Source organism: Dermacentor andersoni, chromosome 8, assembly GCF_023375885.2.
Source record: "Dermacentor andersoni chromosome 8, qqDerAnde1_hic_scaffold, whole genome shotgun sequence".
NCBI lineage: Eukaryota > Metazoa > Arthropoda > Arachnida > Ixodida > Ixodidae > Dermacentor > Dermacentor andersoni.
In genome coordinates this window covers 5,821,902-5,837,675 of record NC_092821.1, presented here as the reverse complement: position 1 = coordinate 5,837,675, position 15,774 = coordinate 5,821,902, and the positions used below count along the sequence as shown (strand labels likewise).

The window sequence follows — 15,774 nt, the reverse complement described above, 5'->3', positions numbered from 1 at the left end:
CTCGCCCCGCTCACCCAGTCGAGCGTCCGGGTGAGCGGCCACAGGGCTACCCCACCAGCTGTGGACGCGACCCGGTGACTGTGGCCGGCCACCTGAGCCCCGCGAGGCGGTCCCACCCGGCCGTCCGACGCGGCCGTAGGCCCGGCGGTCCGACCCAGCCGTCCAAGCCAGCCGTCCGACCCGGCTGTCCGACCCGGCCGTCCTACACGGCTGTCCGACCCCGCTGCCCAACATCGGTTCCACGAGGTCTCAGACACGGCGACACGCGCTTCCGCCGGAACTGTAGGCCAATCATAATCCAGCGATCCATAGATATAGTGCATGTCGTCTATGAGGCATTTTGTGAAACTGTCACTGGTGTGTGCCGTTATCTGTGCTGTGTACGTCAATACAAGTCTGATGTATGTTTGTGCTTTCGCGTGCTGCTTCTCCCTTCTTCTGGAGTGATCCGGCCCCAATAATGTGAGAATATATATATATATATATTTATATATATATATATATATATATATATATATATATATATATATATATAATAGATATTTGTCCTAAAGGTGTTTATTTGGCAGAGCTCGGAGCAGCTCAACGTCGACGGGCAGGGCAGTCACAGCTTCCAAGCACAAGACCCGTTGCTGAGAAGGTGCGCTCGACCCACTAGCGTTGAGAGCCAGTAGCGCTGAACCCACTAGCCTCTCTCTTCGCTACAATCACCACCCGGGAGCGAGAAGGGAGCCGTCAGGCGACCTAACAGCTCGTCACGATGAGCGGGTGGTAGTAACGCTTTAAACGGTCGACATGGACAATGTCTCGTCCACGGCAGCGCATGTCTGAAGATGGCTCAACTGGTTCTATGACATAGTTCACAGGAGATGCGCGTTAGAGAACACGATAAGGGCCTTCATACTTAGGGACCAGTTTTGATGAGAGGCCAGGGGCAGTTAAAGGGACTGAGAGCCACACGAGCGCTTCCGGATCGAAGGTGACCGCGGCAGTGGCGTTACCGCAAGTGCTTCTCTGGCGCTCTTGATCATCGGAAGTAAAGGCCCGCGCGAGGTCGCGGCACTCTTCTGCATGTCTGACCGTGGCAGAAATAGGCCCGCACTCGAATGCATCCGGCCGGTACCGGAAGAATGGTGTCGATGGTGTGCGAAGGGTGTCGACCATACAGCAAGAAATAGGGTGAAAATCCAGTGATGCTCTGCGTAGCGGTATTATACGCGTAGGTGACGAATGGCAGAATGGCGTCCCAGTTCGTGTGGTCGGAGGCAACGTAGATTGAAAGCATGTCACCGAGCGTACGCTTGAAGTGTTCTGTGAGGCCATTCGTTTGAGGGTGGTACGCCATAGTCGTACGATGAACAACGTGGCACTCTTTGAGAATCGCTTCAACTACTTCCAACAGGAAGACGCGTCCGCGATCGCTGAGCAGCTCTTGAGGTGGACTATGCCGCAGGATGAATCGGTGAAGGAGGAATGATGCCACATCGCGCGCTGTAGCTGCTGGGAGAGCGGCGGTTTCAGCGTATCGTGTAAGGTGATCTACTGCCACAACGGCCCAGCAGTCACCAGCCGACGTCAGGGGAAGTGGCCCATACAAATCGATGCCAACGCGCCCGAACGGCCGGGTAGGGCAGGGTAGAGGCTGCAGACCAGCTGGCGAGTGGTGGGGTGAAGATTTTCGGCGCTGGCAGTCAGGGCATGAGCGAACGAATTTTTGAATGTAGTTGTACATTCCTCGCCAGTAGTAGCGTAGTCGGAGGCACTGGTAGGTTGTGAAAAGTCCCGAGTGAGCACAGTGTGAATCAGTGTGGAACGATGCGCAGATTTCAGAACGCAGGCTTCGAGGTACAACTAATAACCACTGGCGGCCGTCAGAGGTGTAATTGCGTCGGTGAAGCAGGTCGTCGCGAACGGTGAAATGGCGAACTTGACGGCGCAATGCACGAGTGGCTGGCTGCGATGAAGGATCAGCAAGGCAGTCTGTGATGGAGGCAATCCAGGGGTCCTTGCGCTGCTCAGAAGCGATGGCCCCAATATCGACGGAAGAAACGTCAAGCTGGGATATTGCGCAGCAGGCATTGTCGTCTGGCAAGGGAGATCGTGAGAGAGCGTCAGCATCAGCATGCTGGCGTCCGTTGCGGTACAGTACGCGGATATCGTAATCCTGTAAGCGAAGCGCCCAGCGGGCGAGACGGCCTGAGGGATCCTTCAATGACGACAGCCAGCATAGTGCATGGTAGTCCGTGACGACATCAAATTGTAGACCATACAAATAGGGCCGGAACTTGGTAGGCGCCCAGATGATCGCCAGGCATTCTTTTTCTGTGATGGTGTAATTGGTCTCGGCTTTAGTAAGCATACGGCTTGCATATGCCACAACATATTAGGGAACCCTTCTTTGCGCTACGCTAGGACATTGCCGAGGCCAACACCACTGGTATCTGTGTGTACCTCAATAGGTGCCGTTGGGTCGTAGTGCCGAAAAATGGGAGGAGACTTCAGCACACGACGGAGCTTAGTGAACGCCTCGGCGCACTCGGACGACCACGAATGGAGAGGTCCGTTGCTGCCAAGGAGCTTCGTGAGGGGCGATATGACGGCGGCGAAATTGCGAATGAAGCGCCTGAAGTAGGAACACAAACCTACAAAGCTGCGCAGTTCTTTGACGGACGTCGGTTTAGGAAATTCAACTACGGCACGAAGTTTGTCCGGATCAGGGAGGATTCCATCCTTCCAGACGACGTAACCTAGTATCGTGAGCTGCCGCGCTGCAAATCGGTGCTTCTTTAGGTTCATTTGGAGGCCAGCGTTTGCTAAGCACGTCAAAACACGCCGTAGGCGTTGAAGGTGCGTGGTGAAGTCAGAGGCAAAAACAACAACGTCGTCGAGATAGCATAAGCACGTGTGCCACTTCAAACCGCGGAGAACTGTGTCCATCATGCTTTCAAAGGTTGCTGGCGCATTACAAAGTCCAAACAGCATCACGTTAAATTCGTATAAGCCGTCGGGTGTGACAAAGGCTGTCTTCGGCCTATCGACGTCAACCGAGGGTACTTGTCAATAGCTGGAGCGTAAATCTAGAGATGAAAATAATTGTGCTCCTTGTAAGCTATTCATAGCGTCATCGATTCGCGGCAGCGGGTATACATCTTTGCGAGTGATCTTGTTCAGGCGCAGATAGTCTACACAGAACCTTACCGAGCCGTCTTTTTTCGTAACAAGGACGGCAGGGGATGCCCATGGACTGTTCGAGGGTCGGATCACTTCGCGGCGAAGCATATCGTCCACTTGCTCATTAATCACACGACGTTCTGTGGCAGAGACGTGATATGGTCGTTGCCGCAATGGCTGTTGAGATCCAGTGTCAATATGGTGCGTTACAGCAGACGCCCGGCCCAGGGGAGGTTGCCCGACATCAAAAGAAGAACGAAATTCTTCTAAGATGCGCAGAAGCTGCGAACGCTGAGGTGGGGTGAGGCCATCAGCAATAGATGAATCGAACACACCTGTGGACAAAGGGTCCGATGTAGAGAGAGAACCGAGCGTGTTGTGACTGGCGCAGGACGTGTCTTCGGGAAGATCCGTAATTTGTACGGTGTCGATAACTTCCACGTGGCCAAGACATTCGCCTTGAAGCAGCGTCACAGGGTATGAGAAGGGGTTACAGGCAAACATAGCTGTGGAGCCCTGTTTGACGTTCACAGTCGCAAAAGGCAGCAGCAGACCTTTTCGAATATACAAGTGGCCCGACGGAGAAAGTAGTGTGATGGTGTCAGAGAGGCCGCTGCAATGCATTGATACAATCACTGACGAGTTGGGAGGAACGTTTGCGTCGTGCCTGACGAGTAGTTTACTGGCAAAAGAAGCATTATCGGCAAGCGTCATCGAAGGATCTCTCAGGCCGTCTCGCCCGCTGGGCGCTTCGCTTACAGGATTACGATATCCGCGTACTGTACCGCAACGGACGCCAGCATGCTGACGCCATCTCACGCTGGTGTTTATTTGGCAGAGCTCGGAGCAGCGCAACGTCGACGGGCAGGGCAGTCACAGCTTCCAAGCACGAGAGCCGTTGCTGAGAAGGAGCGCTCGACCCACTAGCGTCTCTCTTCGCCGCTACAATATATATATATATATATATATATATATATATATATATATATATATATATATATATATATATATATATATATATATATATATATATATATATATATATATATATAACATTCGAAGATGAACAAGGGACGAACGGTTAGGCTTATGTTTTTACTGACACTTTGGCCGCAGCACTGACCCTTCCTCGGAGTGAATTCACTCCGGTGAAGGCTGGCCGTGAAAACGCATGCATAACGTTCTTTTTTTTTCTTTTTTGAATGTTATACCTTCGGGTCCGGCACGAAACTTTCTCTTGTATGCGCAAATGTGTGTGTGTGTGTGGGTGTGCGTGTGTGATGGAACGGATGCTTTGACCCTACAAGGTAAAACTATTCAAAAATATTTTTATTCCAATCTCCAGAAGTCAAATTTGCGTTACTACCGACGCAAGCATTGGGCGGTCACCCAAAGGGTTGTCTTGCTACTTGTTCCACTTGCTACTCGAAAATGCAGGACGTTGGTTCAGTGAGCCCTTGAACAACACCATTCAATGCGGTAAACGCCGTTTAAGTCTGAGATCTTTGAATTCAATGAGGTGGTATATAATTATAAGGCATGTCTCTCACATTTACTGCCACTAAGATTTAAATTCAGGATCTTTTTGCCTCGTCCTTCAACATTTTGTGGTCTCCGCTGCTGTTGTTAGTAAGTAGGAGCGCACATTGTCAGTTATCGCAAACAGCGCGGAAAGCATCGCTTGCATGGCTTCTGAAAGTGCGTGCGATGAGGATAATTTTTGTAAATATCAGTTACAACTCAGGTCGCATGGTAAGGGCTTTCCTTACAGATACTCTATAAGCTGTCTGGGGACACGCAGGCCGTTCGGTGGACTGGTGGTCGGCGGGCATCGTCATGTACAAGCTCATGACGGGCCGCGTGCCTTTCCGGGGCAAGAACAGGGAAGCGGTGCGCGACCGCATCATCGCGGCTCCGCTGCGCTTCCCGCGCTCCGAAGACCGCGAGCACTCGGCCACCACGCCCGCCAAGGACATGGCGTTCCGAATGCTGCGCAAAAATGCCATCGACCGTCTTGGCTCGCGTAGTTACGCTGAGCTCAAGACGCACCCGTTCTTCGACCGCTTCAACTGGAAGCGACTCCACCGGGAGCGCCACCTGTGCGACATCCCCAGCGTCGGGCCACTGGCCAATGTGATGCGCTCTAAGCAGGCTGTCGAGTTGACTTCGATAGCTGACAAGCGCTGCAAGCTGAAGCTCGAGGACATGCGGGACGTCAGCGCGGACGGACAGCGGCCGCTGCTCTGTTTCTCCTCAAGCTCCTTCAAGAAGCTCATCCTTGCTGTGAGTGCTGCAGGCTACTTACGCGGTTGGTCATTTTTTCCGGTGCTCAACCCAGCACATTGTTGCACTATCGGAAATGCCCGTGCCCTGGTGTCAGCTTTGTAATAGCTTATTTCTGTACATTCCTCGCATTTCGCTCATGTCCGCATTGCAACAACCTATGCTAGACTTCTATACTGAAACCGCTAAACTTCATTCAATCTTGCATTCACACCTTTGTGGGTGCTTTATGGATCCCGAGAGGGCCAAATATATAAATGCTGCAAGAGCGAAATCCTTGCAGTGATAAAGGGACTAGGGACCAAAGTAGAGAGCATTCAAGCGCGCGTTTGCGCAATGCTTATGGTGGCTGCAGCAATTGAAAAGTTAAAAGTTGCCACGCGCTAATAGCGGGGAATAACACTCTGGGGAACTTCATGATGTTCTATATTAGGAATCGTGGTCCTTTAAAAGTCCACCCAGACCATTACCCAGCTAAGTCACGGTACTCGCGATCCTTTGTCCTGTGGAAGTAGTTTCTTGCGTAATGTGCGCAACCAACCGCCACAAACATATACCAGGCAATGGTGGCTCGACCTCGTGCGCTCGAAAGATAAAGGCGGGGAGGAAGCGCACCGCCTTCGATCACGCTCAAGGCACCGGGGAGAGGGAGGGGCGTTTTACTCTGGTGGTGGCCACGTATGCCACGGCTGAGCGCGTCTGCGTAGGCGTTATCTTGAAGGCGACCTGCGATGGGTACGGCGTCTAGGCGCACCGAGGGTTGATAGCTTCGCGTGCGCTGTGCTCTCCCCGCACAGTTCGCGTTGAAGCGATAGGCAGCACACTGGTCAATTCGCTCGCGGCTCCTGCCTATTTTCATCACACCAATGTTTCGATAACGAGAGTCGGCGGTAATCGAGTGAGCTGTTTGAATGCTTGCGTGTGCGCGCGTGATACCATGCTTGGTAATTTTGATGGCTGGCGAATATTTACAAGTTCATACAGCCAATAAAACTACTATCCATACTTCGCGTAGCTCTCTAATAATTAGCTATCGCAATCTATGCGAAACTGCGATATTTGTGTTCCACTGCCGTTAGAAGCTTGACGGGGAATCGAGCCGTCGCGGAGGCGACGCGGAGGATCTTAAGACCACAAATGACGAGGTGCTGCGTCAGCGCCGTCTTATTGTTACGAGGGTATTCCTTACTACCCAGCACAACAAAAAACATATATTTTACGTACACGGCTAAGACCAAAAACATGGCTGAATGCACTTCACGTTCTTGATGGCAGGTGATGGTATCAAGGACGCGCTACCATGTTGCAGATCTTGTTGTTTTACCTGTTATGTGCGTCATGTAAATGAAAAGAAAAAAAAGTAGTTCACGTATTCGAATAAGCGAGGAAGGCAATGTCCATGTTAAAGGCATGTGCGCTTTGCAAGATAAATAAAAAAAAGAAAGGATGAACCGCATACATTTGTAGCATATGCCAGTGTGAAACATAACAGGTAGCAATGCCGCGCTCCTTCACGCTGAATCGAGAGCGCAATTGCCGGTCTGCCTAATTTGCTGAGAAATAGGGGCAGTATATTTAAAGATGTCACAACTCTAAAACACTGCAGTGCAAGCAGTGCCGTCGCTGAGTATTCAAAAGATACCAAGCGCAATAATACGTTCCACAAAACCAAAATCCGGCAGAGATAAATTCCTAGAAAAACCTATTAATATAGTCGGGTACAAATTTACTAAAAAGGGGCGTTTGCTCCTCAATGGCGGATGTACACGATCCTCCAGCAATGGGCGGACAGTCTAGACGTACGTCATAAAACTGACTGCCGGTGACCCCGCCGATGGAGACGATGGCCGCCCGCGCTTCGAACTGGGCCTTGTCGCGTAAGTCGCGTGCGTCTGCCCCTCGTCACAATGAATTCTGAAACATCTTGTGGTGGTCTACCCTGCTGGAAATGTTATTGCGAGCTTACGACGCGCCATTTGTGCAGCATGCGTTTCCTATTGCTGACAGTAGTGTTTCCATAACTTTTAGGTTTTTAGAGCACGAAAAGGGACGAGAGACAGATGTACGAGGCGGACACAGCACTGTGTCCCCGTCATATATGTCTCTCGTTCCTTCCCTTAGAAAAACATGTTGAAAGGTTATTGAATTATCATTTTTCAACGTCAACGAATGACCTTGAAACATCATTGAGGAAATTGTTGGCACGTGTTGATAATTGGTCCACGACATTTTGTCGAAACATCTTTGTGGCCTCTCAATTTGAAAGATCATTAGCTTATCGTTGAATCTGTGATGTATTTCAATCTTGAAAGCCGATCGAAGCATTGTTGAAGATATGTTTAGTCTGAAAATTGAAAGGCCATTGAGGTATTGTAGAAGTTTGTTGTTTGTCCGTATTGAAAGTCCATGGAAAAATTGTTGCCGATCTGTTGAACATCAACACTCAAATTATATTGAAAGCCCTTTATGCCCCACTGTGTATTTTGCAGTGTTTAAACCGGCGATTTCCTTAAGATGCTGCTGAGCTATGTTTGCTGTGAGAAGATTGGGGTAAAATTTGGGTACAGGTGCTTTTGTATTGCAGACCTCTGTCACCCTGGGCTCAAAAGCATGCTCCTAGATTTCTTGTACTAAACCACATTGTAAAGCTGCTAGTAGTACTGTTATGCCACTTTTTTCAATTGTCAGAATGAATGGTCCTCGACGAAATCAAGAGTGCTGAACTGATGCAGACAAAAACCATTTTTCTAGGTGAACTCATTATTTATTTATTTATTTATTTATTTATTTATTTATTTATTTATTCCGTATACCTCACAGGCTCCAGAAGGAGTATTGCGTGTCACATAACACATAACAATTGCGGAGCGAAAACAGTTTTTGTTACATAAATATGAACAAAACGAGAATCAAATAATAAACAAAGAACGCGAAGTAAACAAATATAACTGCGTAAGTGTTGCATCCATATCACTGTCACGCAAAGAACTGCTGTACCTGAACGCGAATGCGCCCTGAGAAACTGTGATTGCGCTCCTAGTATAAATCAGTGGTGTTCCTTCCTGATTACACATTGTTGGAAGTGGCGCCATATGTGTGTGTGTGTTTCTTCTTGGTCCTCCGTCTTTTTAGAGCCTTCACTTCAGATCATGCTTAACCAACAGGCCCAACTATCCATCCTAACGTCGTATATTTCTTGTGCATCGGGCTCTTCACTATGTGTTTCTTCTGACCCAAGCGCCACAGTTTCTTTGATCGCCGTCGCGACTTGCAAAGCACGCGCGCTCTCCTACTGCATTCGGCGTAAGCTCCTACCTGAAGATGTGAGGCTTCTTTTCGGAGGTTTCAACCCCTTAGTCGGTCATGGAAACCGCATTTGTAAAATTGTCAAGTCCGAATGGTCAAGACAGGCTCGCCTCTACCGAGTTCACCTAGAAGGCCGACTGCACAGCTTGATGAGAGAAGATAGAGCGAAGCGGGCCTTCTGAGATTTTAATCGTCTCGCCAACCAGACGACCGAATTCCTCTGGCAGAGGACCCGGTCCCACCTACGTGGCCAGCCTCGTCCTAAGAAGAAAAAACAAGGCCCTGGGAACTCAATTTTCACCGAGGGAAACGTCACGCTACCGGAGGACGTCAAAAAGCGTCTGGCTTTATGGCCGAAGTTTGCCGTGAAGCCCCAGACCAGCGCTCCGGAAAAGCTTTCCCTGGTGCGAAAAGTGTCCAGTTTGGCTCCCGTGAGTGAAATTGATCGGTGCGTTTCAAGTGGCGTGGACGTTCTTCTACGGGACCAGTGTGACCCCGGTCGTCCCGCAATTAATCGTCTGGCGTCTTATTTAAAGACGAACGCCTACTGTATACTCTCATCGGACGAAGAAGGCGGCTTTGCCATCTTTCCACGAGAGACTTACAAGGTGAAGGCGTTGGAAGCCTTTAATTCTGTTTTTCATTGTCACCACAACGTATCGCTCATTAAGTTCAAATGTGAAGCGAAGAAGCTGTGCGACAAAATGAACCAGTCAAAATTAGCTAGGGACATTAGGAATAGCAGACTGAGCACTCTTGAGGTCTTCTTCAGCGCCAAGACCCATGAAGATAACTGCCCTCTAAGGGTAATTATGTCGGAGCGCAATACGTGGCAGAAATGTTTAGCTGCGTTTCTGTTAGAAAGGCTGAAGCTTCTAACAGTAGACGACGCTTACCTGGTAAAGGACTCTGCACAAGTAGTCGAGTACTTGTCAAGACAGACAAAAGCAGAATTAGAGGCCTTTTCTGTAGATCTGAAAGATGTATATTATAGCATGCCAAAAGCACAATTGCTTCAGTGCGTCCAGGAAGGCATTGATAGTTTCGGCTCCCTGGCTTTTCAGAACGAAGCTGGTATTCCGGAAGACAAATTCTTGGCTATGCTAGAACATTACCTGGCTTCCACCTATATTGAATGGGACAGTCGTTTGTGCCTGCAAAAGAGCGGCGTCTGCATAGGGTCGTGTTTAGCTCCGATCCTGAGTGACTTATTTTTAGCTCGTGCTGGCAGAACCATTTCTAGCAGTCTCGAGAGTAGTAGCGTAGTCAAAGTTTTTAGATTTGTTGACGACTTCCTAATTTTGGTAGATAAAAATTGCAGTGACGCCGACTTGGTCGTTAGTCAAACATTGACAACCTTCAGGCAGACTTTATCCCCCATTGAAGTCACCCACGAACTTTCGGTAGATTCCTCCATCAGGTTTTTAGATCTTAGAATGTTTTTAGCAAGTAAGCACGTCTGTTGGCAGTATGAACCTCGGGCTACTAAACCTCTGCTGCCTTTTAGTTCATCTCACTCTAAGCTAGTTACACGCAGCATTGCTAACATGTGCCTGCTGAATATTTTTAAGAAGTCCTGTCCACATCGAGCTGCGGCGAGTTTTCTTAAGCAGATTGACCACCTCGAAGAGGCAGGCTACCCGCAACCTGTTTTAGTGTCAGTAGCGGAAACAATCCTGAAGAAGTCGCGAATCCGCCAACCGGACCAGGAGTCACCCCGCGAAGAAGAAAAAGTTGCTGTCTTACCCTACATACACTGCATGTCGCATAATTTGAAAAAGATTGCAAAGCGAGCTAGCGTAAATGTCGTGTTTTCTGCCCCGTGCAAGCTCTCTAAGCTCTCTAGAATGACCAACCCTTATTTCCGCAAGGCACCGGCCTGTGCTACTAAACACGATAACAAATACGTAGATTGTCAGGCAGGAGTTGTTTATGAGATTCCTTTAGATTGTGCTAAAAAGTACGTGGGCCAAACAGAGCAGTGCCTGAATGACAGGCTGAGGCAACGCAATAACAAAGTGAACAGTGGGAGGGAGAGCCACCTGGCAATTCATTGTAGAAATTGCAAATGTAAGCCAGACTTCCACGCCTGCGCTGTGGTTGCCAGAAGCCGTGACAAATGGGTTAGATTAATAATTGATGCCAAAAGAATAATTGAAGCAGCCGATAACTGCGTAAGTGTTGCATCCATATCACTGTCACGCAAAGAACTGCTGTACCTGAATGCGAATGCGCCCTGAGAAACTGTGATTGCGCTCCTAGTATAAATCAGTGGCGTTTTTTCCTGATTAAACATTGTTGGAAGTGATGCCATATGTGTGTGTGTGTTTCTTCTTTGTCCTCCGTCTTTTTAGCGCCTTCACTTCAGATCATTAAATAAATAAGAATGAAGTAAAAAGTAACAAAACTAAACAGATACTTGTTTTTAGCTAAGTACTAGCCAAATATGCAGTGATTTTTTGTCTGAAGGTTAATGGGTCATTAATGTCTGCGATGTTATCAGTAAGACCATTCCACAGTGCAATCGCACGTGGCAAAGCTGAGCAGTTGAATGCATTGGTGTGACCGAAGATGCGTTGGAAACTGAGATAATTATGCAGGCGTCTAGATGTGCGGGAGGGATGAACGAGTGGTAAAGTAGATGGGCGTACATTATGCATGATTTTGTGCAGAAGACAAAGTAATGCTATATTCCTGCGCGATTCCAAAGATGAAAGCGACAACGACAGCTTGATGTTAGTTACGCTCGAAAATGGGCTATAATCTCTGGCAATGAAACGTGCCGCACGGTTTTGGATCAACACGAGAAGATGGATTAGATATGCCTGATGAGGTGACCATATAGAAGCTGCGAATTCGAGCTGCGGTTGCACTAATGTTTGGTAGGCTATCTTTCTAGTGACGGAAGGAGCGCTGCGAAGGTTACGTTTTAAATATCCGAGAGTGCGCGATGATTTAGCCGTTATTTTCTCAATGTGGGATGACCATGAAAGGCTAGGTGTTAGAATAATTGCAAGGTACTTGTATGAAGATGTGAGAGCGACGATACTATTGCCAAGTGAGTAACTCAAAATGGAGTAGGACTTTTTGCGAGTAAATGTCATCAGATTGCCTTTGTTAGTGTTCAGAGTAATTTACCAATCCAAACACCAGTTAGTGACGCATTGAAGGTCACGTTGAAGAGCAATATGACCAGCGGGGGAGCGGATTTGACGGTAGATAACGCAGTCATCTGCGAATAGTCGAACACTGGATGTAATGTTAAATGGCAAGTCATTGATGAAAATCAGGAAGAGTACGGGTCCAAGGACAGTTCCCTGAGGTACGCCTGATGTTACGTTACTGAAAGGGGAAGAGTACTGGTCAATGACAGTGGACTGCTTTCGAAAAGACAAAAAGTTTCTTATCCAAGAAATTGTTAGTTCGTCAAGGTTTAAGCATGAGAGTTTAGAAATGAGGCGACAGTGAGCCACGCAATCAAATGCTTTAGAGGAGTCGATGAATATTGAGTCAGTCTGAGCATTGTCGTCCATATTTTGAAATAGTTCCGTAGTGAATTCAATTAGTTGTGTCTCACATGAAAGGCCTTTTCTGAATCCATGCTGATGTTTAAAAAAGAAGTTATTACATTCTAAGTGATGAACGACACTAGTAAAAATGATGTGCTCGAGTTACTTGCAGGGAACGCTAGTTAGTGATATGGCATGCTAATTACTCACGTCGCTCTTTTCACCGGACTTCAAAATGGGTATGATTTTGCCGACTTTCCAATCATTAATTAATTGTGGGGTTTTACGTGCCAAAACCACTTTCTGATTATGAGGCACGCCGCAGTGGAGGACTCCGGAAATTTCGACCACCTGGGGTTCTTTAACGTGCACCTAAATCTAAGTACACGGGTGTTTTCGCATTTCGCCCCCATCGAAATGCGGCCGCCATGGCCGGGATTCGATCCCGCGACCTTGTGCTCAGCAGCCTAACACCATAGCCACTGAGCAACCGCGGCGGGTGTTCCAATCATTCGGCAGCTCCCCTGTTGACAGTGACTGCTGAAATATATGACTAAGGATCGTATTGGAAGGAACTACTGTATGCCTTATGATTTTCGTGCTGATGTCATCAAATCCGGAACTACTCGATAATTTCAGATTGTTAAGAGATTGTTAATCAAAGTAGCGATTCCAGCGGCTGTTACGGTAATAGGAATCATATTGGTAATCAGAGTCTTCCGTCTCCGGCATATTGGAATGGTCTTCCTTTGTGAACGTGGAAAGAAAGTAGTTGTTTAATACAGATGCGCAGTGCTCTCGCGGTATGGGAAGACCAGTGCTATCCACGAGTGTGGGAGTGCCAGTGCTGTTTGAAGGAGATATCGTTTTCCAGAATTTCTTAGGATTATTTTTTATCATGATTATTTTTTAACCAAACATCTGTATAAATGTAGGACCATTTGCAGTTTGAGATCAAAAACTTCTTAAAAACTATTGTAAAGTACAAACTTCCTGCAGCTTGGCACCATAACCGTATTGAATGCTGACAGGTGTATTCTGTGTGGCCGTCAAGTAAAACACATTACCCAAAGAAATAAATCTTCAAAAATAAATGGCTAAATAAATAAATGTACAAGCAGACTGACATGACTGCAAATAACACTCAAAAAATGTACTTGCTTTCTCTATTAGGTAGCCAGTGTTACTATAACCATGGCAGGATTCGCTTGAGCCCACAGCACTTACTGAGACCTGATATGAAGGGAGGTTATCTTTAAGCTTCAGGGAAATTAACAAAGACTGGCTGTTGCATCTAACGTAATTCTAGATACAGATTGCCAAACATTACTTGCATGAGAAATAAAGATAACATATTCATCAAATTAACAAAAACTCTGTTCCTAATAAAGTTTTTACGAATTGTAGCCGGTAATTTTACAAGGTGTATGCATCTAAAATGACTTTCCAAAATGACACCAGTAACGAGACACATGGCATCAAACTGGCTGTAGAAATTCACTGTTGTAGCACTTACTTTTTTAACGAAACACACTGTTATGTATTATCAGAAGCCCAAAAACATTGACACCAAGGACAACATAGGGGAAATAACTTGTGCTTTATTAAATGAAATAAAGAAACGATAAATTAATGCAAATTAAAGTGGATGAAAAAACAACTTGCCGCAGGTGGGAACCCAAACCACAGCCTTCGCATTTCGCGTGCGATGCTCTACCAATTGAGGTACCGCGGCGTCGTTTTCCCATCCACTTTCTTGGGTATTTATGTGTCCTAGTAGAACTCTGGGAGCGTTAGCCAGCGCCACCACTCACAGGCCTTGGTGGCGGGCGTGGAACGTCCTTTTTGCCACAGGCGTCACGAGAACGTGATCATTTTGGGTGAAGGCAACTAGTCAATAAACCCACATATGCTACCTGAAGGCATCAATGTTGCCGGATTCGAGACCCTCGTTATGTAATCAACGAGAAGAAAGGGGGTTAACCGAGGGGTCCGATTTTTATTAGTCATATCAGAAGAAGCCAACAAACAGTGACACCAAGGACAACATAGGGGAAATAACTTGTGCTTTAATAAATGAAATAAAGAAACGATAAATTAATGGAAAGAAAGTGGATGAAAAAACAACTTGCCGCAGGTGGGAACCGAACCCACAACTATCGCATTTCGCGTGCGATGCTCGCCTTCACCCAAAAAGATCACGTTCTCGTGAGGCCTGTGGCAAAAAGGACGTTCTACGTCCGCCGCCAAGGTCTGTGAGTGGTGGCGCTGGCTAACACTCCCAGGGTTCTACTAGGACACATAAATGCCCAAGAAAGTGGAGGGGAAAACGACGCCGCGGTAGCTCAATTGGTAGATCATCGCACGCAAAATGCGAAGGTTGTGGGTTCGGTTCCCACCTGTGGCAAGTTGTTTTTTCATCCAATTTAATTTCGATTAATTTATCGTTTCTCTATTTCATTTATTAAATCACGTGTTATTTCCCCTATGTTGTCCTTGGTGTGAGTGTTTGTTGGCTTCTCCTGCTATGACTAATAAAAATCGGGCCCCTCGGTTAACCCCCATTCTTCTCACTGTTATGTATTGAAGGACAAAAGTAACTGGAATGCCCCTGTATTTCTCTCACATTTATGGAAAAAATCTCAACTGGTGTCACCCTGGGAATTAACTTCAAGTGAATACATCTCTTAGCGCGCATTTAGTGAACGCTTTTAATAATTATCTTGTGTCCCTTGTATATAGTTTGCACGATCCACGCTCCGGAGAGTACCTCAATTCCAGAAATTGTGATAGTGCTTTTGTACTTCCAACTAGCGCCGAAGAAGTTTAATCCACGTTTTGCGCGCTGCGAAATAGTAAAAGCTTCGATATTGATGACCTGCAAATACGCCTCGTAAAACACGTTTTAGATCTGATATACCCAGTTCTTGAGCATGTGTAAAATTTGTGCTTTGTAAATGGTACATTTCCCCAGCGCATGCAGCTCGCAAATGTTACAGTGCTCTTCAAAGCCGGCGATACAAAAAACCTGTCTAACTACAGACCAATACCCATTTTGCCTGCATTTTCAAAATGCCTAGAAAAATTAATAACACTGAGAATGACCGCTTTCTGCGAAAAACAATATTATTACTGATGGTCAGTTAGGTTTCCGAATTGGTCGCTCGACAGAGTTAGCTTAACTAACACAAAAGGAGCTAATACTACAATCATTTGAGCAAAATTTTCTGACACTAGGTGTTTTAATCGATTTTCAAAAGGCCTTTGACACAATTAACCACACCGCTCTGCTAACAAAACTTGAAATTTGGGGTTTCAGGGGCCCATTCCTTGGCCTGATCAAAAGCTATCTGCAGTTCAGGTGTCAGAGGATTTCAATAAATAACTATTTCCGATAACTTACCCATTCATTCGGGTTCACCTCAAGGAAGCATTCTTGGACCTTTGTTATTTATTATTTACGTAAACGACATAATGAATATTGACACCACTGCCTGATTCATCA

At 47.0% G+C, this 15,774-nt stretch overlaps 1 non-coding gene across 1 annotated transcript; it reads left to right on the top strand.

Moving 5' to 3' along the window:
• The first annotated feature begins 14,603 nt into the window (after nucleotides 1-14,603).
• Nucleotides 14,604-14,676, top strand: TRNAL-CAA (transfer RNA leucine (anticodon CAA)). Its single transcript has one exon. It is a non-coding gene; the product is annotated as a tRNA-Leu (tRNA).
• Nucleotides 14,677-15,774: the final 1,098 nt, after the last annotated feature.